Source organism: Symphalangus syndactylus, chromosome 10 (genome assembly GCF_028878055.3).
Source record: "Symphalangus syndactylus isolate Jambi chromosome 10, NHGRI_mSymSyn1-v2.1_pri, whole genome shotgun sequence".
In the NCBI taxonomy this organism is placed as follows: Eukaryota; Metazoa; Chordata; class Mammalia; order Primates; family Hylobatidae; genus Symphalangus; species Symphalangus syndactylus.
The window spans coordinates 93,494,747-93,522,265 of NC_072432.2; the positions used below are offsets into that span (position 1 = coordinate 93,494,747).

Genomic DNA, 27,519 nt, shown 5'->3' on the forward strand with positions numbered 1-27,519 from the left:
TGTTTCTTTTGTGTAATTTCTGGGACCAGGCCATCTGAGGTGAAAGGCCCTAAGGAAATAGTATGGCTATACTGTATATGGTGCTTTTTTTAACCTGACTGTGTTATTGCAGAGGCTGTTTATTGTCCGCTACAATATCTACCTTCCTTTCTGTTATTAGAATATTTGTTTTTTTAACTTATCTTGAAGTAATAACTGAAAATCCCAGCCTTCTATGAAGTTAGTGTGGCCTGGTGAAGTTCTGGCCGTTGCCATGTAAATGAATGTACTGCCCTATAATGTCAGCTTCTGCGACATTTTACGAAAGGTCATTTCCTTCTTATCCCCCTTCCTCCTACCTACCTTGTGGAATGAAGAACTAATGAATGGAGCTTCAGACACCTCCCTGGGCATTGAACCATTGTTTTGAAGAGCAGAGCAGAGAGAAAACAAAAATTAAGAAGACTAAATTTATGAGTCTTGTAGAACCAGGATATACTGTTAGTCTACTTGATTCTTGACCTGTTTTTTGTTGCTCCAAAATAAGTTCTTTTTTTTTTTTTTTTTGCTTAAGCACCCCTTCATTGAGTTTTCTATAACACAGAGGGAAACCTGACACACTTCGTATTTAGAAATATCTTTATTTTTATTAGCATAGTTTCCACAGAGAATACCAGTGATTTTTAAACTTTTAATTGCATAATATTCATTTTACTACTAAATAGGCAGGTTTTTTAACTTGTTTTCATTATAAATTTTTCATGAGAGGATACAAGTTACTTTTTTAAAAAAATTGTAAAATAAAGAATATTTTAAATCACTGTTGAAATACTGGAAGGTATCTCTTTCCTACCATAATCTGATTATTGATACATAAATATTGATAATTAATTGGATAAAATTAGATTAAACTCCTAGCATATTCTCCACAAAAGGAGTGGATTGCTTATCTTATAATATTAAGCTATATAAAGATAGTTTTTGAAAATATTTTAGACATTATTAATTGGTTGCATTTGTTGCATAGCAGACTTTGAGACCCTTGAATTACTTGGCATATGTCAAATTATAGAAAAAGGCAAATGAATAACATTTATACTTTAGAGCTTTGTTAGCCATGTATTTTTATTCAATTACTTATACTGTATCTGTGAATGCAATTAACAACAAATTAAAGACTGAAGAAGTAACTGAAGCCATATCAATTCAAATAATCCAAAATGAAACAGGGATACAAAAAAGACTGCAGCAAATTGAGCATAAATTCAGTGAGCTGTGGGGAAAATTAAAGTAGGCAAGCATATGTGTAATTGGAGTCCCCCAAGGAGAAGAGAGATAGAAGGAATACAAATGGAAGAAATATTGGCGAGCATTTTTCCAAATTTGCTGAAAAATTTGCAACTACAAATTTATTCAGTCCAAAAAACATAAATATAAACAACATTAAAAACACATAATCAAATTACTTAAAACCACTAGTAAATAAAGCATCTTAAAAGAAGCCAGAGGAAAAAAGCCAGTAATACATGGAAGAAAATAGATAAGAGTAATACAAATTCCTCACAGAAAACAGTGCAATCAAGACCTTGGCTTGATATTTGAAAACTGCTAGAAAAACAAAAAATCAAACTCAGTTAACACCATATTCTAAGGAAATTGTGGAAACTCTGTATCTTTTAAAGATACAAACTTAACAAAACAAAAAACCTCCAGAACCAGATTATTTTTCTAGTGATTTTGACAGACTGTTTCTAAAGTGCATTTGTAAATGGAATTCTCCTGGCACAGCCAAGACAACTCATAATTAGACAGAACATGTTAGAAGACAACCACTGCTGGCTCAAGCCTTATCTATCAAATGAAATAGACAAAATAGATTAATGAAATATAATAGATTAGAAGGATATCTATACATACACAAACAGCTAATTTTTTATAATTATGCAAAGAAAATTCATTACAGAGAAGACAGGGTTTTCAATAAACGCTGCTAGAATGTTTGAGTTACCATATACACAAATAATTAACATTATTGGAAATTTGGCTCACACTACATCACAGTCCTAAATGCAGTATCTAAATCACTGAATCTGCTACAATTAAATTTAGGAGAAAATTTTGTGACTTTGTTTTATGCAAAGATGAAATTAATGAAAATGAGTAACGTGAATGAAAAGACAGACTTCAGATGAAGAGAAAATATTTTCAAATCATATATCTGATAATTTATACACAGAATATATAGACATACATCTTATAACTTAACACTACCACATTAGCCACTTCATCACGAGAAATATATAGATAATAAATGAGCACATGAAAAAATGTTCAACATCATCAGTCGTTACAGAACTGGGAGTTAAACCGCAACAAAATACCACTACACAACTAATAGATGTCTAAAATTAAAAACACTTACCAATATGTTGGAGAGTATGAGGACCAACTGGAGAGCTTGTGGATTTATTTGGAGAATACAAAATTTTATAGCCATTTTGGAAAATAGTTTGTAACTTTCTAAAAATGGTAGACATACACCTACCATATGATCCAGCCATGCCATTTGTAGGTATTTACCCCAAACAAATGAGAACGTAAGTCTATACAAAGACTTACATGAGAATTTTCACAGTGGATTTATTTGGAAGACCTAAAACTGAGAACAATCCAAATATTTATCAAGACATAAATGGAGACACAAAATGTGGTATATCTGCACAATGAGATACTAGTCTGCAATTAAAAGAATGTATTACCGATGCATGCAACATGGATCCTTAAATTGATAGATCTGAAAATAATTTACTGAATGAAATAAGTCAGAAAATAGGTACGTTGTGTAGCTGTGTATAATTTTATTTACATGAAGTTCTAGAAAGATGCAAACAAATTTATAATTATAGAGAGAAGATCAGTCTAGGTGTGTGGGGCCTTTAATCCCAGCTCTTTAGGAAGCCTAGGTGGGAGGATAACTTGAGGCCAGGAGATCCAGCACAGCCTGGGCAACTTAGGGAGACCCTATTAGCACGCTTGTAATCCCAGCACTTTGGGAGGCCGAGGCGGGTGGATCACGAGGTCAGGAGATCGAGACCACGGTGAAACCCCGTCTCTACTAAAAATACAAAAAATTAGCCGGGCGTGGTGGCGGGCGCCTGTAGTCCCAGCTACTCGGAGAGGCTGAGGCAGGAGAATGGCGTGAACCTGGGAGGTGGAGCTTGCAGTGAGCCGAGATTGTGCCACTGCACTCCAGCCTGGGTGACAGAGCCAGACTCCATCTCAAAAAAAAAAAAATAAAATAAAAAAAAAATAGCCAGCCATAGTGGTGCACGCCTGTGGTTCCAGCAGCTACTTGGAAAGTCAAAGCTGCAGTGAGCCGTGATGGCATCACTGCATTTCAGTCTGGACAACAGGGACTTGATCACAAAAAAATAAATAAATAGCAGATCGGTGGTTGCTTCTGGACTGGGGGAATTGATGAGATGTGAAAATGAGGATTACAAAGCAACATAAAGAAACTTTTATGGTAAATATATTTGTTTTCTTGATTTTATTGATGCTTTCACTAGTGTATATATTTGTTAAAATACATTAAGATGTATAATTTAAATGTGTGCAGTTTCTTAAATTTCAATTATATCTCAATAAAGTATTCTTTAAAAAGACAATTTTATTCACAAACATTATTAATAATAAGGGAAAATGTAAGGTAAGCAAAGGAAATTCTACTTACTGATTAGAATGGCTAAAATTAAAAAGACTGGCCCTACCAAGAGTTGGTAAGGATCTGGAGTAAGTAAAACTCTCACTTTCTGCTGGTGGATATAAAATATCACACAACCACTTTGCTCTTGTCAACTTCTTCAAAAGTTAAACATACACCTGTTATGTTTCAGCTCTTCCATTTTTCAGTTTTACCCAAAATAAATGAAAGAATAAATACACAAAAGTAAAAGCATTAGTTCACAAATGTTCATAGCAACTTCATTTGTAGTAATGCTAAATTGGAAACAACCTAAGTATCCATCATCTAATGAATAGATAAATAAACGTGATATACCCATTAAGTAGATGGCAGTGCTTTGAAATAGTTTTTTTTTTTTTTAATTTTAAGATTAGAAACTTTAACTTGTGAGGTTTGAAACCATTCTCCTAAATTATACAGACTTAAAGAAAATACTTCTGTTTGTGGAAGAAATAAGGCCAGGGCATTGGGAAAGCAGCTCATAGCAGAATCATGGCCTCCTACATGCACTCACAAAACTGACCAAGATAATAGAAAATGACAAAACTGTAGATTAACTGAATAAACCGTGGAAGATAGCTGTACCTCTTGTAGACCCTCTTACATTATTGAAAAGTGAAAGAATAGGCTCAATGATCCCCAATTTTCTTTTAGTTTCAAAATTATATAATCCTGTTAGTGATGGACAAAGTGAATGTTAGGCATGGTTGTGAAATCCACTGAAACAAAGAGACAGAGACATCTACCCAGGGAAGATGTGCTGTCTCAGCAAAGGCAAACACTTAAGCCTCCTGAATGAATAAATTGATGTATGTGATCTCTGCTCTACAGTTAGGACTCCATTTGAAGGCACTGATATGTCCTGGACAATGCCTTCCATGGGTCAATGGTTGTGCTGCAGGATTTTTTCCCCAGTCATAGTACATGTTATTAACTTATTCATTTTATGATATAATTTTTCATACAAAAAATGAGTACACTTCAGCCAGGCACGGTGGCTCACACCTGTAATCCTAGCACTTTGGGAGGCCGAGGCAGGCAGATCACCTGAGGTCAGGAGTTTGAGACCAGCCTGACCAACAAGGTGAAACCCCGTCTCAACTAAAAATACAAAATTTAGCCAGGCATGGTGGCGCATGCCTGTAATTCCAGCTACTCCGGAGGCTGAGGCAGAGGCAGGAGAATTGCTTAAACCCAGGAGGTGGAGGTTGCAGTGAGCAGAGATCACACCATTGCACTCCAGCCTGGGCGACAGAGTGAGACTCAGTCTCAAAAAGAAAAAAAAAAAAAGTACACTTTACAGTAGCTTTCAAGCATTTTTACAAGAGTTATTTTTAATTCGAGGTCATCTGTTGTAACTTAGGTTATCAATGCATTAGCCTTTGTAGATGGAAATTGGCTACAAATTAGCAGTCTACAAGTATGGAATATGCTTTACCATAGTATAAACTGCTCTAAGTATATTTATCAAAAATTAAAAATAGCTGTTGGGTAAAAAGAGCATTTATACTTCTATTTATCAAATTCACAGACCATTACATGAAAACAATTCATATTTTATTTATAAAACAAAAAGAAATTAAAATTCTTTAGACATAAAATTATATTACTAATAGTCTTGCTAAAATTATGTATAAATTGGTTAATTAAAATGACTATTACTGGATTTGATTATGTACATTACATTAAAATTTTATCATAAGGGAGTTCCCTTGAAACAAATATTTAAGCTTTATCATGAAATTTGAAGGGTTTTAAGAAAATTGCCAGAGAAATCCTTTAATGCTTTCCAAAACAGAATGGGTTAGTGACACAGAAAGATTAAAATTTGGAACTTTAATCTCAACTTAATTCACCTTCTGGTATGATTCTGGGCAAGGCACTTAGCCTCACTCATCCTTTGTAAATGTGGATTGGTGAAAACCTAGCTGTAAAAAACTGTAAATAAATATAAAAAGCTATATAGAGAATAAATTTCAACCTTCACTGGGTAAAAATCAAAATAATCTAATAGCTATTGTTTAGCATGAAATAGCAACACTGAAGCAGTTAATAGAACTACCATGAGTCACGGATCTCAGTGTGAGTGTTTGAAAGTCATTAATCTGACACAAAGCTGATGAATGAAATAAATACTACATTGATTAAAAACAGATCACAAAGAACAAGTGGAATTCAATATTAATATTGAACATAAATTTCCAAAACATCAAGAACACTGCACTCCATAAACCATATCTGTGCTTATACTGATGCTCTAAATATGACTTGATGGTTTGTGTGCTTAGCTGGGCTGAGGCAAATTAATCTAGCATATAAAATACATGACACCGTTCTCAATATGTGCCAACCTTATAGAAAAAATAAATTTAATCCTATTTCCCTGCAAAATAAACAAATGAAAAATATATATTACTTTAAGATCATCCTTCATAATGAGTGTTGCACTCCTACCAGAATGGTGGGAATTTGGGGAGTAAAGAGAGATGCAATCCAATCCAATGTGTTTCTAAATAAAATGGCATAGCAGTGTCCACTTATTATAATCTTCTTCCCACTCATCGCAGGTGTTTGTACTGTTTGTGGGGAATCCTGAATCTGAATTAGGTATTTTCTAATAAATTTCAAAAACATGAAAGATTGTCTCGGAAGAAAAATGACTCTGTGTTTTTAGTGGTTTAAGTCATGACTTCAAATTTCAACCTGTTTATTTATTATGATTAGAATGTAACATTCTATGTACGCAAACAATATAAAGAAACCACAGAATTTCGCTGTAAGGTAGCTATTAGAAGAAGAATAGGCATAGAAAGTCAATCCAGGCCTTCTTACGGTCTACACTCTTCAAAAAATTTCAGGAAATTATTGTTGTGTATCAGGAGAAAATTATCATTTCCCATAACTAAACATGTCAGAATTTATCCAACATGGTCTCAGTTTCCAAATGGTAAAATGCCTAACTCTCTATATTTTCATAACATACTTTCTTGATCTGCACATTTATTGGAAAGATTTATTTTAGCCACAATATTGCTAATTATTAGTTAACAAGTGAGAGAGAGAGATTGCACATGGATTATTAAAATTATATCAGCACCTGGAATGAACATTTCAACAGAATCTCTCTATTACCATCCTTGGCAATGGAAACTGAAGTTCAGGTTTGTGGCATGAGCATTCACATATCACATTAAAGACATAGTCAGGAGTGTATTGGAAATATGCCATGTTAAGTGTGTCTAAGTCTTCTTTATTAGAATTATGTTTAATTCCAGACATTTAAAGGAATATAAAATTATTAGCCAAAGTAGGAATATAATTTAAAATGATTTCTTCAATGGAGTAATAAAAGAAACCATACCACAGCAATACAAAATCAACCAAAACATTATCTCATCTCAAATTCCATATGAGAAAGTTATAAAGCATAGTTGTTGACACACCAGATCCTATTTCCTCTTTCTATTGCACTTGAGGTTATGAAAAAAACATGCCCATGAAACTCATCTGTTTTGGAATTATTTTGATTTATATTTATTGAACATCTACCTATTTTTCTTATAGTTTTTTTATTACTTTGTAAGTTGAGAAACAATTCTGTTATTAATCAATGTAGAAATTTAAAATACCATGAACACATAGCCTACTAACATGAATCTCAACATAAAAATTCCTCACTGAAATTGTAATTACCATATTGATATACTTCAATTTTAAAATCACGTTAAAATCTGAAATATAACTTTTTTGATACATTATGCACTTTAAGGAAAAAAAATCTGCATCAACTTGATTTAAGCAAAACTCAATTCTTTTGATTGATTGTAATTACATGCCTGTCTATTTTTTTCCAAAATAGCTTAAAATTCAATCTCTTGCCTCGGCGCGGTGCCTCACGCCTGTAATCCCAGCACTATGGGAGGCCGAGACAGACTGATCACGAGGTCAAGAGATTGAGACCATCCTGGCTAACTTAGCGAAACCCCGTCTCTACTAAAAATAAAAAAAAATTAGCCGGGCGCGGTGGCGGGCACATGTAGTCCCAGCTACTCGGGAGGCTGAGGCAGGAGAATGGTGTGAACTTGGGAGGCTGAGCTTGCAGTGAGCCGAGACTGGGCCACTGCACTCCAGCCTGGGTGACAGAGTGAGACTCCATCTCAAAAAAAAATAAATAAATAAATAAAAAATTTCAATCTCTTTGTGGGGAAGAGGTTAATAATATAATTAGCCTAATGAATTATTTTTAATTAATTTTAAACCCCATGAACATTAATCTCTATTTATTAGATAATATAGACAGGGGTTCTGGGGGTTGCTTGGAGGTGGGTTCAAATCTTATCCCCTCTCTATATTCTTAACAGTAATGTAGGATATCATGGTCAAACTACAGGACTTTTGTGAGAATTCAACATAAAATATGAGTCATCTAGCCACAAATTAGTCACACAGAAGACAATGAATAAATATTAACTCATCTTTTTTACAGTTAATACACAACTAGATGCTTATTTAGTGAGTTTTGCTTTGTTCTTGAGTGGGTTTCTAAAGCAGAAGAGGATGTTCATACATGCAGGTGTGCACTTTCTGTGTCTCTAGTCAGTCCAGACACAGGTATTGTGTGTAATTGGAACTGGAAGTTCTTGAGAGACCCTGCAATCAAAGTCCATTTCCAGGAGCACTTTGGGTATTATCATTTCCTATTATATGGAGAAAGTCTTTAGTAAAAAAGTGATAAAACTACCACAGAGAAAAGCAGATGCCTCTATGTGTGAATGTGTATGTGTGTGTCTCAGTGAATAAAGGACAAAACATGGATTATCCTGAATTTGTAATCACTTTATCCCTGTCCTTCCAATAGCTTGATAATTCTTCATTTCTTACCATTTGTGAGACAACAAAAGCCTCAATTTTTAACCTAAGTTAGTTCAAGTTGGGTTTCTGCCGCTTGCAAAGAACACAAGCATGTTTCCAATGTATCTATGACATATGAACTTGGAGAAGACTGAGATTTAAGTACCAATTAAATATTTACCAGGTATCTAATACAGAAAACTCCACACTCTATATTTCATGCCTATATCTATAAATTGGAAATAGTTATATCATAATAGTGAGATTGGTCACAATCAGGCACTTTTACTGTCATGATGTCTCCTAGCCAGGGAACTATGGTTTATATGCAGGAAAGAAAATGGTAAATACTGAGTTAACAAAGCAAAGGCCACTGAACGAATTCAAAGTGATGACTCAGGACCTCCTGGGTTCAGACTTTCTCTTCATTATGTTTTTGTGAGATCACAAGTAAATAATTCTTTTTTTTTTTTGTTTTCTCTTTTTTTTTATTATTATACTTTAGGTTTTAGGGTACATGTGCACAATGTGCAGGTTTGTTACATATGTATCCATGTGCCATGTTGGTTTGCTGCACCCATTAACTCGTCATTTAGCATTAGGTATATCTCCTAATGCTGTCCCTCCCCCTCCCCCCACCCCACAACAGTCCCCGGAGCGTGATGTTCCCCTTCCTGTGTCCATGAGTTCTCATTGTTCAATTCCCACCTATGAGTGAGAACATGCAGTGTTTGGTTTTTTGTCCTTGTGATAGTTTACTAAGAATGATGTTTTCCAGTTTCATCCATGTCCCTACAAAGGATATGAACTCATCATTTTTATGGCTGCATAGTATTCCATGGTGTATATGTGCCACATTTTCTTAATCCAGTCTATCATTGTTGGACATTTGGGTTGGTTCCAATTCTTTGCTATTGTGAATAGTGCCGCAATAAACATACGTGTGCATGTGTCTTTATAGCAGCATGATTTATAGTCCTTTGGGTATATACCCAGTAATGAGATGGCTGGGTCAAATGGTATTTCTAGTTCTGGATCCCTGAGGAATCGCCACACTGACTTCCACAATGGTTGAACTAGTTTACAGTCCCACCAACAGTGTAAAAGTGTTCCTATTTCTCCACATCCTCTCCAGCACCTGTTGTTTCCTGACTTTTTAATGATGGCCATTCTAACTGGTGTAAGATGGTATCTCACTGTGGTTTTGATTTGCATTTCTCTGATGGCCAGTGATGATGAGCATTTTTTCATGTGTTTTTTGGCTGCATAAATGTCTTCTTTTGAAAAGTGTCTGTTCATGTCCTTCACCCACTTTTTGATGGGGTTGTTTGTTTTTTTCTTGTAAATTTGTTTGAGTTCACTGTAGATTCTGGATATTAGCCCTTTGTCAGATGAGTAGGTTGCAAAAATTTTCTCCCATTCTGTAGGTTGCCTGTTCACTCTGATGATAGTTTCTTTTGCTGTGCAGAAGCTGTTTAGTTTAATTAGATCCCATTTGCCAATTTTGGCTTTTGTTGCCATTGCTTTTGGTGTTTTAGACATGAAGTCCTTGCCCACGCCTATGTCCTGAATGGTATTGCCTAGGTTTTCTTGTAGGATTTTAATGGTTTTAGGTCTAACATTTAAGTCTTTAATCCATCTTGAATTAATTTTTGTATAAGGTGTAAGGAAGGGATCCAGTTTCAGCTTTCTACATATGGCTAGCCAGTTTTTCCAGCACCATTTATTAAATAGGGAATCCTTTCCCCATTTCTTGTTTTTGTCAGGTTTGTCAAAGATCAGATAGTTGTAGATATGTGGCATCATTTCTGAGGACTCTGTTCTGTTCCATTGATCTATGTCTCTGTTGTGGTACCAGTACCATGCTGTTTTGGTTACTGTAGCCTTGTAGTATAGTTTGAAGTCAGGTAGCGTGATGCCTCCAGCTTTGTTCTTTTGGCTTAGGATTGACTTGGCGATGTGGGCTCTTTTTTGGTTCCATATGAACTTTAAAGTAGTTTTTTCCAATTCTGTGAAGAAAGTCATTGGTAGCTTGATGGGGATGGCATTGAATCTATAAATTACCTTGGGCAGTATGGCCATTTTCACGATATTGATTCTTCCAACCCATGAGCATGGAATGTTCGTCCATTTGTTTGTATCCTCTTTTATTTCATTGAGCAGTGGTTTGTAGTTCTCCTTGAAGAGGTCCTTCACATCCCTCGTAAGTTGGATTCCTAGGTATTTTATTCTCTTTGAAGCAATTGTGAATGGGAGTTCACTCATGATTTGGCTCTCTGTTCATCTGTGATTGGTGTACAAGAATGCTTGCGATTTTTGTACACTGATTTTGTATCCTGAGACTTTGCTGAAGTTGCTAATCAGCTTAAGGAGATTTTGGGCTGAGACGATGGGATTTTCTAGATATACAATCATGTCATCTGCAAACAGGGACAATTTGACTTCCTCTTTTCCTAATTGATTACCCTTTATTTCCTTCTCCTGCCTGATTGCTCTGGCCAGAACTTCCAGCATTATGTTGAATAGGAGTGGTGAGAGAGGGCATCCCTGTCTTGTGCCAGTTTTCAAAGGGAATGCTTCCAGTTTTTGCCCATTCAGTATGATATTGGCTGTGGGTTTGTCATAGATAGCTCTTATTATTTTGAGATACATCCCATCAATAGCTAATTTATTGAGAGTTTTTAGCATGAAGGTTGTTGAATTTTGTCAAAGGTCTTTTCTGCATCTATTGAGATAATCTTGTGGATTTTGTCTTTGGTTCTGTTTATATGCTGGATTACATTTATTGATTTGTGTATGTTGAACCAGCCTTGCATCCCAGGGATGAAGCCCACTTGATCATGGTGTATAAGCTTTTTGCTGTGCTGCTGGATTCGGTTTGCCAGTATTTTATTGAGGATTTTTGCATCAATATTCATCAAGGATATTGGTCTGAAATTCTCTTTTTTGGTTATGTCCCTGCCAGGCTTTGGTATCAGGACGATGCTGGCTTCATAAAATGTGTTAGGGAGGATTCCATCTTTTTCTATCGATTGGAATAGTTTCAGAAGGAATGGTACCAGTTCCTCCTTCTACCTCTGGTAGAATTCGGCTGTGAATCCATCAGGTCCTGGACTCTTTTTGGTTCATAAGCTATTGATTATTGCCACAATTTCAGAACCTGTTATTGGTCTATTCAGAGATTCAACTTCTTCCTGGTTTAGTCTTGGGAGGGTGTATTTGTTGAGGAATTTATCCATTTCTTCTAGATTTTCTAGTTTATTTGCATAGAGGTGTTTGTAGTATTCTATGATGGTAGATTGTGTTTCTGTGGGATCAGTGGTGATATCCCCTTTTTCATTTTTTATTGCATCTATTTGATTCTTCTCTCTTTTCTTCTTTATTAGTCTTGCTAGCGGTTTATCAATTTTGTTGATCTTTTCAAAAAACCAGCTCCTGGATTCATTAATTTTTTGAAGGGTTTTTTGTGTCTCTATTTCCTTCAGTTCTGCTCTGATTTTAGTTATTTCTAGCCTTCTGCTAGCTTTTGAATGTGTTTGCTCTTGCTTTTCTAGTTCTTTTAATTGGATCACAAGTAAATAATTCAATCTTTGTTTTCTCACAGAAGAGGAAAGCCCATTATGATCAAAACATTTATATAAAATGATTCATGAGTGCCTCATATTGTTTCTTCATATTTATTATTTCTCTTGGCTAACTATAAAATAATTCAAGAATATTAAATTTACTTGCAATCATTGCTTATGAAAATAATGTAAAATGCTTTCTCAAGTTTATTGTGGGATTTTTCTCTCCCACATTCTCCCGTATTGTTGAGCTTTCTTATTTGTATGAATGAATGTCAAAACTTTTCAGCAATTCAAGTGAAAATTAGGTTATTTTAAAACACCATATCACCTTTGCTTGCAAATAACAAGCTACACTCTAGATTCATTTAGGTATTTCTACTGTTTCTCAAAATAACTATGAAGTATTTTCAGCCTTACCTTCCTAATGTAATTTGTATAGCTGGCTGCTACCAGGTAATTAATATGAAACTATTCTATTTAGGGTATCAAAAAAGAAACACGTATTTGACAGCTTGCTTTTTCCAGTTCAGCCACTAATTTTTTTTTAATGGAAAAGGAAAGGCTCAGCATTTAATTGAGGATAAATGTCATTTTTATACCTACACAATGTGTAAAATACATATACATATACTACACAACCTCATTATTATCAACTTGTTTCGGGATTAAGATTTTATGATACTATGGCTATTCTAGGGACAGAGCTTGGGAGAGAAAATAGACCATGGGCCATGATACCAAGTCCTGACCATAATATTCTATTTGGTAACTTTTAAAATATAAGAGCCCTTGTAAGTTGGATTCCTAGGTATTTTATTCTCTTTGAAGCAATTGTGAATGGGAGTTCACTCATGATTTGGCTCTCTGTTTGTCTGTTATTGGTGTACAAGAATGCTTGTGATTTTTGTACATTAATTTTGTATCCTGAGACTTTGCTGAAGTTGCTAATCAGCTTAAGGAGATTTTGGGCTGAGACAATGGGGTTTTCTAGATATACAATCAAAAATTTTCTCCCATTGTGTAGGTTGCCTGTTCACTCTGATGATAGTTTCTTTGCTGTGCAGAAGCTCTTTAGTTTAATGAGATCCCATTTGTCGATTTTGGCTTTTGTTGCCATTGCTTTTGGTGTTTTAGACATGAAGTCCTTGCCCACGCCTATGTCCTGAATGGTATTGCCTAGGTTTTCTTGTAGGATTTTAATGGTTTTAGGTCTAACATATAAGTCTTTAATCCATCTTGAATTAATTTTTGTATAAGGTGTAAGGAAGGGATCCAGTTGCAGCTTTCTACATATGGCTAGCCAGTTTTCCCAGCACCATTTATTAAATAGGGAATCCTTTCCCCATTTCTTGTTTTTGTCAGGTTTGTCAAAGATCAGATAGTTGTAGCTATGCGGCATCATTTCTGAGGGCTCTGTTCTGTTCCATTGATCTATGTCTCTGTTGTGGTACCAGTACCATGCTGTTTTGGTTACTGTAGCCTTGTAGTATAGTTTAAAGTCAGGTAGCGTGATGCCTCCAGCTTTGTTCTTTTGGCTTAGGATTGACTTGGCGATGCGGGCTCTTTTTTGGTTCCATATGAACTTTAAAGTAGTTTTTTCCAATTCTGTGAAGAAAGTCATTGGTAGCTTGATGGGGATGGCATTGAATCTATAAATTACCTTGGGCAGTATGGCCATTTTCACGATATTGATTCTTCCAACCCATGAGCATGGAATGTTCTTCCATTTGTTTGTATCCTCTTTTATTTCATTGAGCAGTGGTTTGTAGTTCTCCTTGAAGAGGTCCTTCTACACAATGGGAGAAAATTTTTGCAACCTACTCATCTGACAAAGGGCTAATATCCAGAATCTACAATGAACTCAAACAAATTTACAAGAAAAAAACAAACAACCCCATCAAAAAGTGGGCAGAGGACATGAACAGACACTTCTCAAAAGAAGACATTTATGCAGCCAAAAAACACATGAAGAAATGCTCCTCATCACTGGCCATCAGAGAAATGCAAATCAAAACCACAGTGAGATACCATCTCACACCAGTTAGAATGGCCATCATTAAAAAATCAGGAAACAACAGGTGCTGGAGAGGATGTGGAGAAATAGGAACACTTTTACACTGTTGGTGGGACTGTAAACTAGTTCAACCATTGTGGAAGTCAGTGTGGCGATTCCTCAGGGATCTCGAACTAGAAATACCATTTGACCCAGCCATCCCATTACTGGGTATATACCCAAAGGACTATAAATCATGCTGCTATAAAGACACATGCACACGTATGTTTATTGCGGCACTATTCACAATAGCAAAGAATTGGAACCAACCCAAATGTCCAACAACGATAGACTGGATTAAGAAAATGTGGCACATATACACCATGGAATACTATGCAGCCATAAAAAATGATGAGTTCGTGTCCTTTGTAGGGACATGGATGAAACTGGAAACCATCATTCTTAGTAAGCTATCGCAAGGACAAAAAACCAAACACCGCATGTTCTCACTCATAGGTGGGAATTGAACAATGAGAACTCATGGACACAGGAAGGGGAACATCACGCTCCGGGGACTGTTGTGGGGTGGGGGGAGGGGGGAGGGACAGCATTAGGAGATACACCTAATGCTAAATGACGAGTTAATGGGTGCAGGAAATCAACATGGCACATGGATACATATGTAACAAACCTGCACATTGTGCACATGTACCCTAAAACCCTAAAGTATAATAAAAAGAAAAAAATATAAGAGCCATCAGTTAACTATCTAGACATGGATTTCCTAATCTTTAAATAAAAAAAAATTCAGGTAAATTATTTTTAGTATCTCTTTAAGCAATATATTTTGATCATTCTTTTTAGATATCTTTATTACATTATGCAAGATTTATGTGTTCCCAAATATTAAATAGAACAAAATATAGTAGCCAGTACTTAACTTTTCAGAGCATAATGCAGTATTTCAAGACTCAGAATTCCCCTAAGGCTTCAATTGTTGCTTTAAAGAACATTCCGAATATAATTGATCATAACACTATGGAAAAAATATTGTTGGTCAATGAAGACAGTTGTGATTAATAAAAAAAAATTCTGAAGCTTTTATTTTGAATGTAGAGTTGCAGAATTGAAACTTTTTTTAAATGAACACAAATTTATGTTTTCTTTAATGAATGTTTATTTTATAACTTTTCTTGACCTACAGCTTAATCTGTATGCTTGACTAAAAGAAAAAGAATTTATTTATTCCCACTTAACCTTTTGCTGAGAGTCAACTGAAGAATAATCCTCTTATAGATGGTATTTACTCTAAGAGAGGCACAAACCCAAATCTCCTGATAGGCATTGCACACCACCTGTTTCTGCTCGCTGAGACCAAGCACTCAGATGAAAATAGTGATCCATTTAATTTTATGACTGTAGGAAAAAATGTGGATGATAAACTGGAAACATATTGTACTTCACATTTTGCAGCATTTTAGCTTTTCTCCCCTCATCTGTACTAGTTCTGGAAAACACTTTAAAATATTCAGAAAAAAAATAGGAGAAAACTTTTATGACATGGAATTCTTTCTAATAATAGCCACCAAAAATATAAACCATGAAGAAAATCAATGAAGAGTTATACTACATTAAACAAAACATTTCATATCAAATACATATTATTTTTTAAAAAGAAGTCAATAAATGAGTGACTAAAATAAGTACCTAGAATATATAATGATCTGCTCCAAATCAATAAGGGATCAATAATAACTGCATCAATAAAAAGAAGAAAACATATCAGTTGACATGTAACCAAACAGGGAAACTAAATGGAAAATAAAAACATAAAAAGATGTTTGGCCACAACTAATATTTAAAGAAATAAAAGTACCATGAGATTCTTTTTTACAGTCATGACATTGTCAAAAAGCCAGAACTCTGAGACTATTAAGCATGGTAAACTGTGCAGAGCATTAGTACTTATGCCTTCTCACTCATAGTTAAAATGAATCAGAGATGAAAGGCAATAGTTAGTAACATTGATAACAACAAATGAACAATTATCTTGGTATACATTCTAGAGAAACCTGATGGGTTTACAAGGAGAGGTGTTCAAGAATGTAAATTGTAAAAGAGAAGAAAGAAAATGGAAAAGGAAGAAATGGAAAAAGAGAAAGGAGGAAAATATAAACAATCAAAACTTTTATCACCAGCTGTATGTATATACATTTATCTGTATAGTGAAAAACCATAAAAAATGAACTTAATAAATCACAGAATTATGCAATTGTGCAACAATGCAAGTTGTAGAAGACTTTTTACACTATAATGGTATTTACAAATAATTTATAAATAGACAAAATAACATTATGTAGCATATTTTATACATGCATATTAAGTAAAATATAATGTATATAGACAGGATAATGACCAATATAAGGTTTGCTTCTGAGAATAGAGAATGCACAAGTAGTGAGGGTGAGGCCTCGGTTTCACTTTTATCCAAAATATTTACAATTTTAAGCTTTCTGGTGCCTGCAGATCTTTGTTATGCTACTAGTGACATACATTATATGCCTGAAATGTATGAAGGTGTTGGAAGAACATTTTAATTGTAATTATATTTGTTAGATATTATATTATTAAGTTAAGATAAAAAACATGTAAACATAAACACATATACACATACATATTAATAACCAGTAAAAGCATACAATGGGATTTTTTTCACTTTAAACATATATAAATATATAAATAAAACATGAAATATGCACCTCTACCTGAAGAAAATACTAAACTGAATGCATGAAATAACATAAAATATATCATTAGAGAGATGTGACTTAAATGAGAACATTCAATACTGTAAAGGAATCAATTACCCAAATTGGCTTTGCACATTTAATGCACTTGCAACTCAAACCACAAAGAAATTTTATTCAATTGAAATCGTTTGAAATTTATCTCATAGAATAAATAAAACAAGATTTAAGACATGTAGAACAACGAAATAGGTTTCCATTGTGTCTATGTATGTGACATTAGCTAGTATAACAGACTAGAATATAAAACTCAGCACCAAAAGTCTATGTATCTATCTCTCTATGAAATTACTACTGATAAGGTGGACAGGAACACATTTTTATTTATAATGAAAGTTAAAACAATTTAATCCTCTATTTCTGTATCAATTATATTGAATGCTTTGAAGCTGTAAACTATTATTTATCCTAGAAATTATAAATATTAAGGGAAAGAAGAAAATGGCTGATAAACTTTACAACAAAAATTTCAAAAATTAAAGATCAAAACTACAATATGTTTTTGTGCATTTGTTAGAAAATATAATGCTATCAAGAATAAATAATATAATCAATTTAAAAAGATTTGTAAATCACTCAAATGTGAATAATTGTTCAACCGGCCTAATTTTTACAAATAATTTATATAATAATTTTTCCTACATCAAATAGAAAAGAACAAACATTAAAATTTTATGAATGCAACAATTCTCTACTGTGTGTTTTCTGGTGGCAGATTAATCAATACAGTACTGCTTAAGGAATGTTTTACTCAGGATGTACCATTTATATCCTATAATTACAATCCCAGTATTTTATAATATTTTATATCTTATATAAAATATAAATAAAGTGTAAGAAAGAAAAATTCAGATTTATCACAAAGTTTTATAGACAGCCTTGGTACATTCTGAAATAAGGCAAAAACTCACAGGATTATAACTTTGAAGGATGTTTTTTCTCCCAACACATCCCACTTCTTTCAAGATGCTAGCACTCTTTAAACTTTGTTTGCTTATTATTACAGAAATTATCTATTTGCCCATCTATCTTACAGCATATTTTCTAATCTTACAAAAAGGTTATAATGTATACTCTAATGCAATTTTACATAATCAAATTTACTTCAAAAGTCTAAAGACTTAATAAAATCTCACAGTTGATTTAATAAGTCCCAATTTTTCCCAATGGTAGGCATTTTAAAGTTTCCCGTTGTATGATGTTATAAGCAAGCTACGATTACTTTTTGAGGATATACATCTATATTGACTTCTTTTGAATACTTGTTACGTATTAGATTTCACAGTTTACAAGAAAAATTGCAATTGATAATTTTGAATTAGCTGCTTGAAATGTTTTTCTCATTTTTATTACTAAACTCACATCAAAAATGTCATTATTAGTAAATGCTGTAATGTTTTTTCATAAAAACTTATTTTTAATGAAGTTAGCTTAAAGACTGATGAATGAGAACAGTGCCATGCATTTTATTATAAAAAATGCAACAGCAATAAATAGTAATTGACTAGAGATGAACCCACATGTTATAAGAAACATTTCTTTTATTTATTTAATAAGATGAATTTTAATTCAAAAGAAAGGGAAAGAAAAATATCTACAATTAAAAAAAAATCTTTTCAGAGGTCTTTTTCGTGATGGAGCTATAGAAAAATAGGATAAAATTCAGATGAAGTCAAGTTTGTGATGTTTCTGATGGAAAGTATTAACATTTGAGCAGATTATATATTCCTTAAATTCCTTTGCAGACGGAAAGTTTATACATTCAGTAATTGAAAAAATTGATTTCCTTATTTTCTTTTCTTAATAAATGATTTTTTGCTCAAAGAGCAGCTAAATGACATTGAAAAATAAACAAGATATTGACAAGCAAGGTATGTCTCTACTTTTATATCAAAGAGCTACTGGCTCAGTCAGGAAAATATTTGAAAATCTTTTGAATCTCTGTCAACACATATACTCATTATGTACTGTCCCCATAAACAACTTTGTTTTTAACTGTCATAATTTCATTAAGAAAACAACCACTCTTGGTGTCTGAGAGTGTGGGCTCTGACACTTGAATCAGAGCTCTAGCTGTTGTTCATGGGCCAATGATTGGCTCTTCAAGCTTTCCTTACTTCATAGGCAAATTATGAGTATTTAAAATGTGTTTAATACATTGCATAGATGAAATATGATCATGCATGTATAGCATTTAGCACAGTTCCTGTCATAATACCCAATAAAACATTATTATAATTGCATTTTTCTATATCATTCAATTCACATAAATGCATTATAAATATAAAGCAAATTATTTCCAAAATACATATTCACAAAAATGTGCATACAATGTAAGGGTTCCATGTAACTTCCACTATGTGTTCACTTTCCAAGTATTGATTACTGAAGTAATGAGAGGGAGGTAAGAATTGCAGAGTGTTTGGTATATACGTCATAGAGAGTAATTCCTATTCACTTTATATTGGAGAGATATAATTTATCAAAGAGCTCAAGATTATGTTCTTTGAAAAGTTCCAAAACACTGTGTTCTCATTTCTTATTAAAGATGATAAGGTTATGCACTTTATGTGTCAACTAAGACAGAAGTTGTACTGAAATTCTGATGAAATTGAAAATCACATGTAGCTGACTAGAAAACCACCTTACCTCTCATCAGAAATAAGCTGAGGAAATAATCATAGACAGGAACCTTTGCGAACACTCAGTAAATCCTTGTTCACTAGCATCAGTAGCATCCACATTCTGGTTGACAACGATTGTTTAAAGAAAATTGACTGATGCTCAATGTTAGGCTGAATAAAGATGTTTTGGGGCATGCCAAAGAACTCTAATTTGGCCCTGTCTATTTTAATAAAAAATAATTTCAACACCTTTGCTGAGGGCACAAATATAGTAGAAATAGCCACTATGTGACTTACTGAATCTGAATTTTTTAATCATAGGATGAAAAGTCTTCAAATATGATTATTTGTTAATATTTAAGATACATAAAAATGAGGTCCTACAACCAGATGTTAAACAATTAACTAGATGCATAAGGAGAACATTTGTCTTTACAGCATTCTTATATGAATTGTGTTTGCCTGCAAATTCATCAGTAGTTATGAATGATACCGGCTGCTACAAAGTCTAATGCCATTTTTTGGCTATTGTAACAGAAGTGTAATACAAAGTTCAAGGATACAGTGAGAGTTTATCACTGAGTTCTGCACCATTTTGTTTGATTCTGAACAGCGTATTTTAAGACACACACTGGCAAGTTATCAATGTCTGAAACATATGCTGAGATTGATGAAAGTTCTATAACTATGTCATCCGAGTAGCACTTGAAATAATAATGAGATTGACACCACAATCAGAGCTCCTGGAGGAAACTCAGTCTGATAAGCCAGGAACATTACTTGAGAATGGTGAAACACAGAGTAGAAAATCAGTTAGGCAAGTAGTCCTTATGGTAACAATCCATCATCATAAAAAAGGCAACTGTCTTCAAGCTAAAGACAGTGGGGCTGTCAAGTGAAGACAAAGTCTCATCTCTACAGAGACTGGTTTTCAGAGTGGTCAATAGTTTCCCAAGGCAGATGCTCAGGCACAATGAAGAAAACAGACCCTGACAAAGACTGTGGAATAAGCTGAATATTTAAGACTAGGTAGAAGCCTACAATTTAAAACTGAGGTACAAGATAGAGCTAGAGCAATAGATGAGTTACTTATATCATTTTTGTTTAAGCTTAGATAAGGATTTATATCTTTTATGGTAAATATGTGACAACTGAATCACAAATCCACTCTCCTGTATCTTTAGCAGAAATTATCATATACTCATTACACTCACTGAAGAGACATGTGGCCTCAGAATCATTTTTATTTGCAAATAAAACTTCAAAATGTTTTCACACAGCATGAAACCTGGGTACTGGGTAGATTGGGATAAGTGAAGACAACAAAGTTTTGAAACAAGGTAGAAGTGAGAACAGGTGGGGACTCCATATAGCATTTTCTTATTCTGGAAGGGAGCTCGAATACAGCATTCATGAAAATGTTTTCCTTCTCCAAGATGATAGAGTTAGAACTAAAAGTCAGAGTAAATAGGCTGGTGAAGAGCCTCGATTCTGCAACTGGGTAAAATCCTGGCTCAATTACTACCTGTATGAATTTAGTACATTGTGCAGTCTCTATATTCCATTCATTATCTGTAAAATAATGTAGAGATGCTGTGAGAAGTAACGGGTCAAACTATTTGAATCGCTGTTAACAGTGCCTGGCACAAACTAAAAGCTCTGGAAATATCAGCTGTTATCATTATACACTTTAAAATATATTTTAACACAATTCTATGCAAAGCGGGGTAGTAAAATATCACATAGCTAACATGAGATTAATCTGGATTTGTGTTCTGGCTCTGACATTTATCAGTGCAGGAATTTTAGCTGATTCAAGCTATAGTCTTTTCATTTATAAAAGGGGAATAATTCCACATACCTCTTAATTTGTCATTCACTTTAAACACAACAATTGCACATGCAAACACACATACATATACAGAATTTACAGGAAAAAAATGGAAATAATGTAGAATATTGATAATAAAAGCTGTTATAATCATTGATGTTATTACAAGTTATGAACTTCACTCAGCTCAGAATTTCATGGTTACATAGTGAATGCACTATAATCCTGATAAAATAAAAATCAAGTTTAATATAAGATAAATTTCATTTGAAGTTGAATTCCTTGCCATATTTCCAAGGATACAAAATATTGGCTTTGTCAACAGTAATTTTCATGTACTTTGCTCTTCATTCAAGGACCAGAAAATCAAGTCTGAAAAATTGTAGCTCCAAATTCATATATATGTAGTGTCAGTCAACGATAATTGCATTTCAAAATGTCCAGACAGCAGTTTCAAAGAAATAATTATAGAAAGTCTGTTATTATTTAGGAATGTCTCTTCAGATGTATCTAAAACTTTGAGCTTTTTATAAATTTTCTACTGTAATATACAAAGCTAAAAATAAGCGAATAATATATGATCAAAGGAGTACTTTTAATTGCATTGCTTTGACTTTAATAACTTGAAGCACAGAAGTTAATAACCTCAAGCACTGGTGAAGTCTATCAAAATGTCAATGAAATCCCTATTAAAACAGAGATAAACAAAGCACAGATACCATACCGCATATAGCCTGATTCTGATAAGCAGTGATAAAATTTAACTAGGTACATTTATATTGAATTTTACCTAAAAATCTTGGCAACTTTTATAAATGTAAGTTTAGCTTCAAGTCATTATTTTGAGGATGTCTTGAAAGAATCAGAGTTTCTTCTTTTCTGAACATATGTGAAGTAAGAATAATCTACTTATACATCAAACATGTTGATTGGAAAGAAATAAAGGCTAGACAAATTCAGAAATTATCAAAGGGAATAATTTTGCCGAAGATAGAATTTTGCCTGAAGATTTGTAGAAAAGATCCTGAATTGTACACCAGTTTTCTCAGAAGGTAAAGATGTGCTTTTACTTATAACAGCTATTGAAATGTTTACAAAAAAGTTGTTGTGGCTTACTTGACATATGGACTCGAGGACTGTAAAGCCACTTTGAGTCCCTTTGGAACAATAGTTGTGTGACATTCATATAAAAATTGCAGGGATTTTCCTTTTTGTGTTGTGAGTAGTTTGCTCTACCCTCTCCCTCTTCTATAACTCTTTCTCTGCCATCTCAAAACATGCTTTTTACGCATTCTTTAATGCACTGCAAAATGATACTGCAACACATCCTTTTCTCTGCAAAGTTCTGCTGCTGCCTCGCGCATGCACAGCTAGATAATAATATAAATGAAACGTGATTTTAGTAATGGCCCCTGACTTCATTTTTCAGAAAATTGGTTTTTATCATGCATGTTTTTATTATCATAGGTAACCTTTGGTAAATTTCTTTAATTTCAGTTATTTTTGTGAAATGGAGAGCATGAATTAAATGTTTCTTGGATTTTAGCCTAATTATTGGTCTTTCAATAAGCAGATATTAATGCACAACAACATGCAAATGTCTGACTTCCTGACTTAATGGTCATCCAAGAAAAAAAAGAATGATTTTCAGATGATATATAATATTGGTGTAACAAAATTTAACTGGTAAGAAAAGCTTTTTATGAGAAATATTGTCTTATGTTCCTTACATAATACTTATTGAATAATTGTCTAGAAATCCATTTCCATTTTTCTATTTGCATTAGCAGAATAGGCTACATTTTGCTACTATAAGATTCGGGCTCATCTTCAGCAACGAAGGTTTATTTCTTATTTACTCTACAGGCACAGTGTGAGTTGACAGGGGAGGCCTCTGCTCATTGTTATAACTTACGAAATAAGGCTGTTCACAGACCACATTCTGACACATGCTTCACAAATACTTCAATATGGAAAGAAAGGGCCAGATAATTGACTAGCAAAAATAAAATAGCTGACTCAGAAGTGACACATTACAGCCCAGAAAGTATGACATGGCTATGTAGAACCTCGGTGGAGAGGAAAGCATGCTTTTACTCAGAATATCAGCTAAAATTAACAAGTTATTTATACAACATTTATCCAATTCTGCATCAATCTATTCATCTGTCTTTGCATAGTGCATTGCATTGGATATTTTTTTTTTCCTTAATATCGCTGGCAACATTAATAGTATTTTCTAAACCTGGGCTCAACCAACACATGAGTGATTGAAACATCAAAATGCATTACAGGGATCATTAAACAAAGGAGAATTTTGAATATCAAAGTGGTATTTCATTATAGAAACATTAGAAGTTGCCAATGAAGTAAGGACCCTGGAGTGCTATAACTCACAATCCATTCCCTAGAATTTCATGCTTATTGAACCAGAACTTAACAATAAAAGTAGGTCTAATTGCTCACACTAGAGATGCTTTCTAATTCTTAAGATCAGTCATTCATGAGCTGAGGTTTATTTAAACACACGCTTGGCATGACAGAGTCTATGCTCCTTCCTAAATATAAGATCCTATATCTCAAAAATAAAAATTGAAATGAGACACTCCTCACCTTCTCAAAATTAACTTAAAAGTAACAGAATAAGAAAGTTCATACTTCTACTTTATAATTAAATTTCAATTTTATAAGATTAAATCTTAACAGGTTATTAAAATTGGGCTTCCTTTTTCATTTAAATATGATTTTAAAGAAGATTATAATGAATAGACATTAATTTTTTACTGTGTGGTTGAGTCATAGACTACAAAGCAAACCCGTGTCCTTGATATTGCAGTTTTAAACACAGGACATTGAGATGTGATTTATTTTGCCACAATAGCAACCCACACTAAACATATTATCCTGAGAGAAGAGCTACCTCATAACACTTCAGGGAATCTATCATGCTTCAAAACACCGATGGAAGCATTCCAGAAACATAAAGAAAATCTTCAAAATAGTCATCTCTTACTTTCAGGAGAAGCAATATTTATTTTGGTTAGGTGCATAAGTCCTAGTTTATAGACAGATATTGTTATAAAATTTTATTCATAGGTCTGTTAGTTGGGATTCTAAACTTGTTTTCTCAAAGGTGCAATGCAATGTTATGTTTAGTAATTGCTTCCCACAAAATTCCGTCTAACCCATATTGAATCTGAGCTAAATTACTGATATAGCTCCTCGGAATCCTTGGTCTGATTTCAAATTTACCAAAAGATTCATCAGGGAGAAAAGAGAAATGGAATCTCTGATTATCGAAGTAAGAATTGTTTGTCTTCAGCTTATTCTCACATAATTTCTCCCACTCCTCTCCAAACTCCATGTGTTCCCAGCCATGCACCAGACACCTGTGTCATAAACTGGTATCCCTTGGCCTTCTATAATAGATCATAATTAGTATATTTAGCAGAAATATGTTTTTTTCTCACCTGTCCATAATCCAAGTAACTTTCCACATTGTCTCTGAAGTTAGACTTCATGAAAATAAAGATATATTTAAAATAATCTGCAGTAGCATAAATATAATGAATAGACTTAACAAATCTCAATAAAGGGCTTTATAGATAGTTCTAAAATAAGAAACAGAGTTCCAAGTGCTGTCTAGAGATGTATTTGTGTCAATACACATAATATTCCCTGCAATTCTCTTGGAAGTTTGTACTTTTCCTCAGTTTGACTCATTCATTGAAGCTCTTAATAGCTTTATTATTTTATCTGCATATTAATCTATAAAACCTCCAACATCTATATATATGTGAAAATTATAAATTTATTTTAGGAATTACATATATAACCCTCATATTATAAGTTAATAATGTAGAATTGAAATATTGTTTTGATAAACACACCAAAAATTTTAATTGGAGGTTTATGGATGCTTATAAATTTTAACATTAAGTTTATTTTTATCATTTACTTTGTATTGTGACTGGCAAAGAGAATTAAAGCAAATGGTAAAATGTTACTGCTTTGAGAATTCATTATGGAAAAGAGTATGCTGATGCCTAAAGAAATTAAAAATAGAATTACCTTATGACCCAAGTAGCCCTCCTTTGAATATATATTCAAAGGAAACGAAATCAGCACCTTTTAGATATATGTACTCCCATGCACCTTGCATCAATATTTATGATAGTAAAAATATGGAAACAACCTAGAAGTCTGTCAATGGATGAATGTATAAATAAACTGCAATGTATGTGTACATGTATCTATATCTAAGTTAAATAAAATATTATTTGGCCTTACAAAAGGGGAGGGGGAGTTCCTGCCATTTGCCACAAAATGCATAGACCTAGAAGACATTATGCCAAATGAAATAAGCCAGACACAGAAATAAAAATATTGCCCAATCTCACTTATATTTGGAATCTGAAAGAAAACAAAAAAGAGGTCAAATATATAGAGATAGAAACCAAAACAGTAATTACCAGGGTCTAGGTAGGAGAGAGAAAATGGCGAGATGTAGGGCAAAGGATACAACATAGCAAATATGTAGGATGAACTAGCCAAAAAATATAATGTACAACATAAGGACTGTAGTTAAAAATAATGTATTATATTCCAGATTTTTGCTAATTGAGTGGATTACAGCTGATCTTGCCACAAAGGGGGAAATAGGTAGCTATGTGAGATGACTACATTTTCATTCACTACAGTAACCATTTTACTATGTATATGTATATTGTAACATCATTGTATATATTATGTATGCAACAATATAATTATTTTAATTTTTTAAAATTATCTTTTAAACTTGATACATTTATAATTTATTAATAAAAAAATAGAAAATTTGAATTTACAAATTGAGCCATATGCAATTTCTAATATTATCTAAAAGTCCATATCATATTTATAATTTCAAAAAGTACCCTAAATTTACAAAAAGCACTACAATTCTAAGTAGTATCATATAATGGCAATGGCGTGTATTGCACTTTTCTGCTGAACCATAAGCCAGGAGGAATATGTACCCAGTACAGACTAAAGCCCACCTCGACTTGGTGGAGAAACACTTATCAAGAAGACTCCAAAAGAAAATGAGAATAAAATACAAAATCTCAAAAAAGATATTGACAACACACGAGTGACAAGGGATGGTATCAAGAATTAATAAAGAACCATTATAATAAGAAAACTTATAAAGAAATACTATGAATAAATGCGGACAAAATCAAGGATCATAAAGAACGCAAAATAATTACTTTAGTTTTTAAAATACACTGGGAAACTTCTAAGGCATTGAACCATAAAAATAAAATCATTTTGTCTATAACTTTAATCTATTTCCATTTGGCAAGTATGGCCTTTTGTCCCCAAAGGACGTTTTCTAGGTAGTTTCCTGATCTATCAGGACTGAGTGTTCTTCACTGCCTAATGCACTAACATAAACAGCAAATGGCTATAAGATCAAACAAGCAGTAGTCAGGAAGAGCTTTTATACTCTGAGGTCAAAATGTGTAAAAGAAGCAGGGAGGTAAGGAGGCTAGGTTAGTAAGACAGACCATAGCTCAATACTTAAGAAAGTATTGGCTAGGCCAATAAAGAGTCCTCTAGTCAAAGCCCTCTGTTACAGGAATCCCACATCCTATAGGAATGGGCTTGCACAGTCATCAGCCAAAAACTACTAAGGAAAGTATGACCTTAGGGTAATCATCATGTTAGATCCAGGAAGGGTAGTCATGGGAGCAGTCAGTGAACCGTGCTCCCGAGAGTAGGAAATCTGAAGAGTGTATTTTCAAGGCCACCACAACCAGTACTATGAGTTAATATTTACCTATAAGCTCGATATGTACCTAAAATAACTAACATAGCTGTTTATTCAATTAACTACTAACATAATTATTTTATGATGTCTTTGATGAAGGAAAAGATGCATTTATTATATTACTGCATGACTTTTTTCTTGAATGAGCATAATTGACTAAATAAAACAAATTATACATCCAAAATATTTGTAGTTTCTGATAGCAGAAATTATATTTAATTTAGTTAAAGTTGAAAGAAGTGATATTTTGGGGGATGAAGCAAGAATTTTCTATAGAATAGACAAGGATTTGCCACAATTTTAAAATA

The 27,519-nt window shown here is 33.4% G+C and overlaps 1 long non-coding RNA gene across 1 annotated transcript in view; it reads right to left on the bottom strand.

The window, feature by feature from the left end:
* The window catches only part of LOC134731543 (uncharacterized), a 136,147-nt gene that overhangs the window by 12,437 nt on the left and 96,191 nt on the right, over positions 1–27,519 (bottom strand). The gene's annotated exons all lie outside the window — the stretch shown is intronic.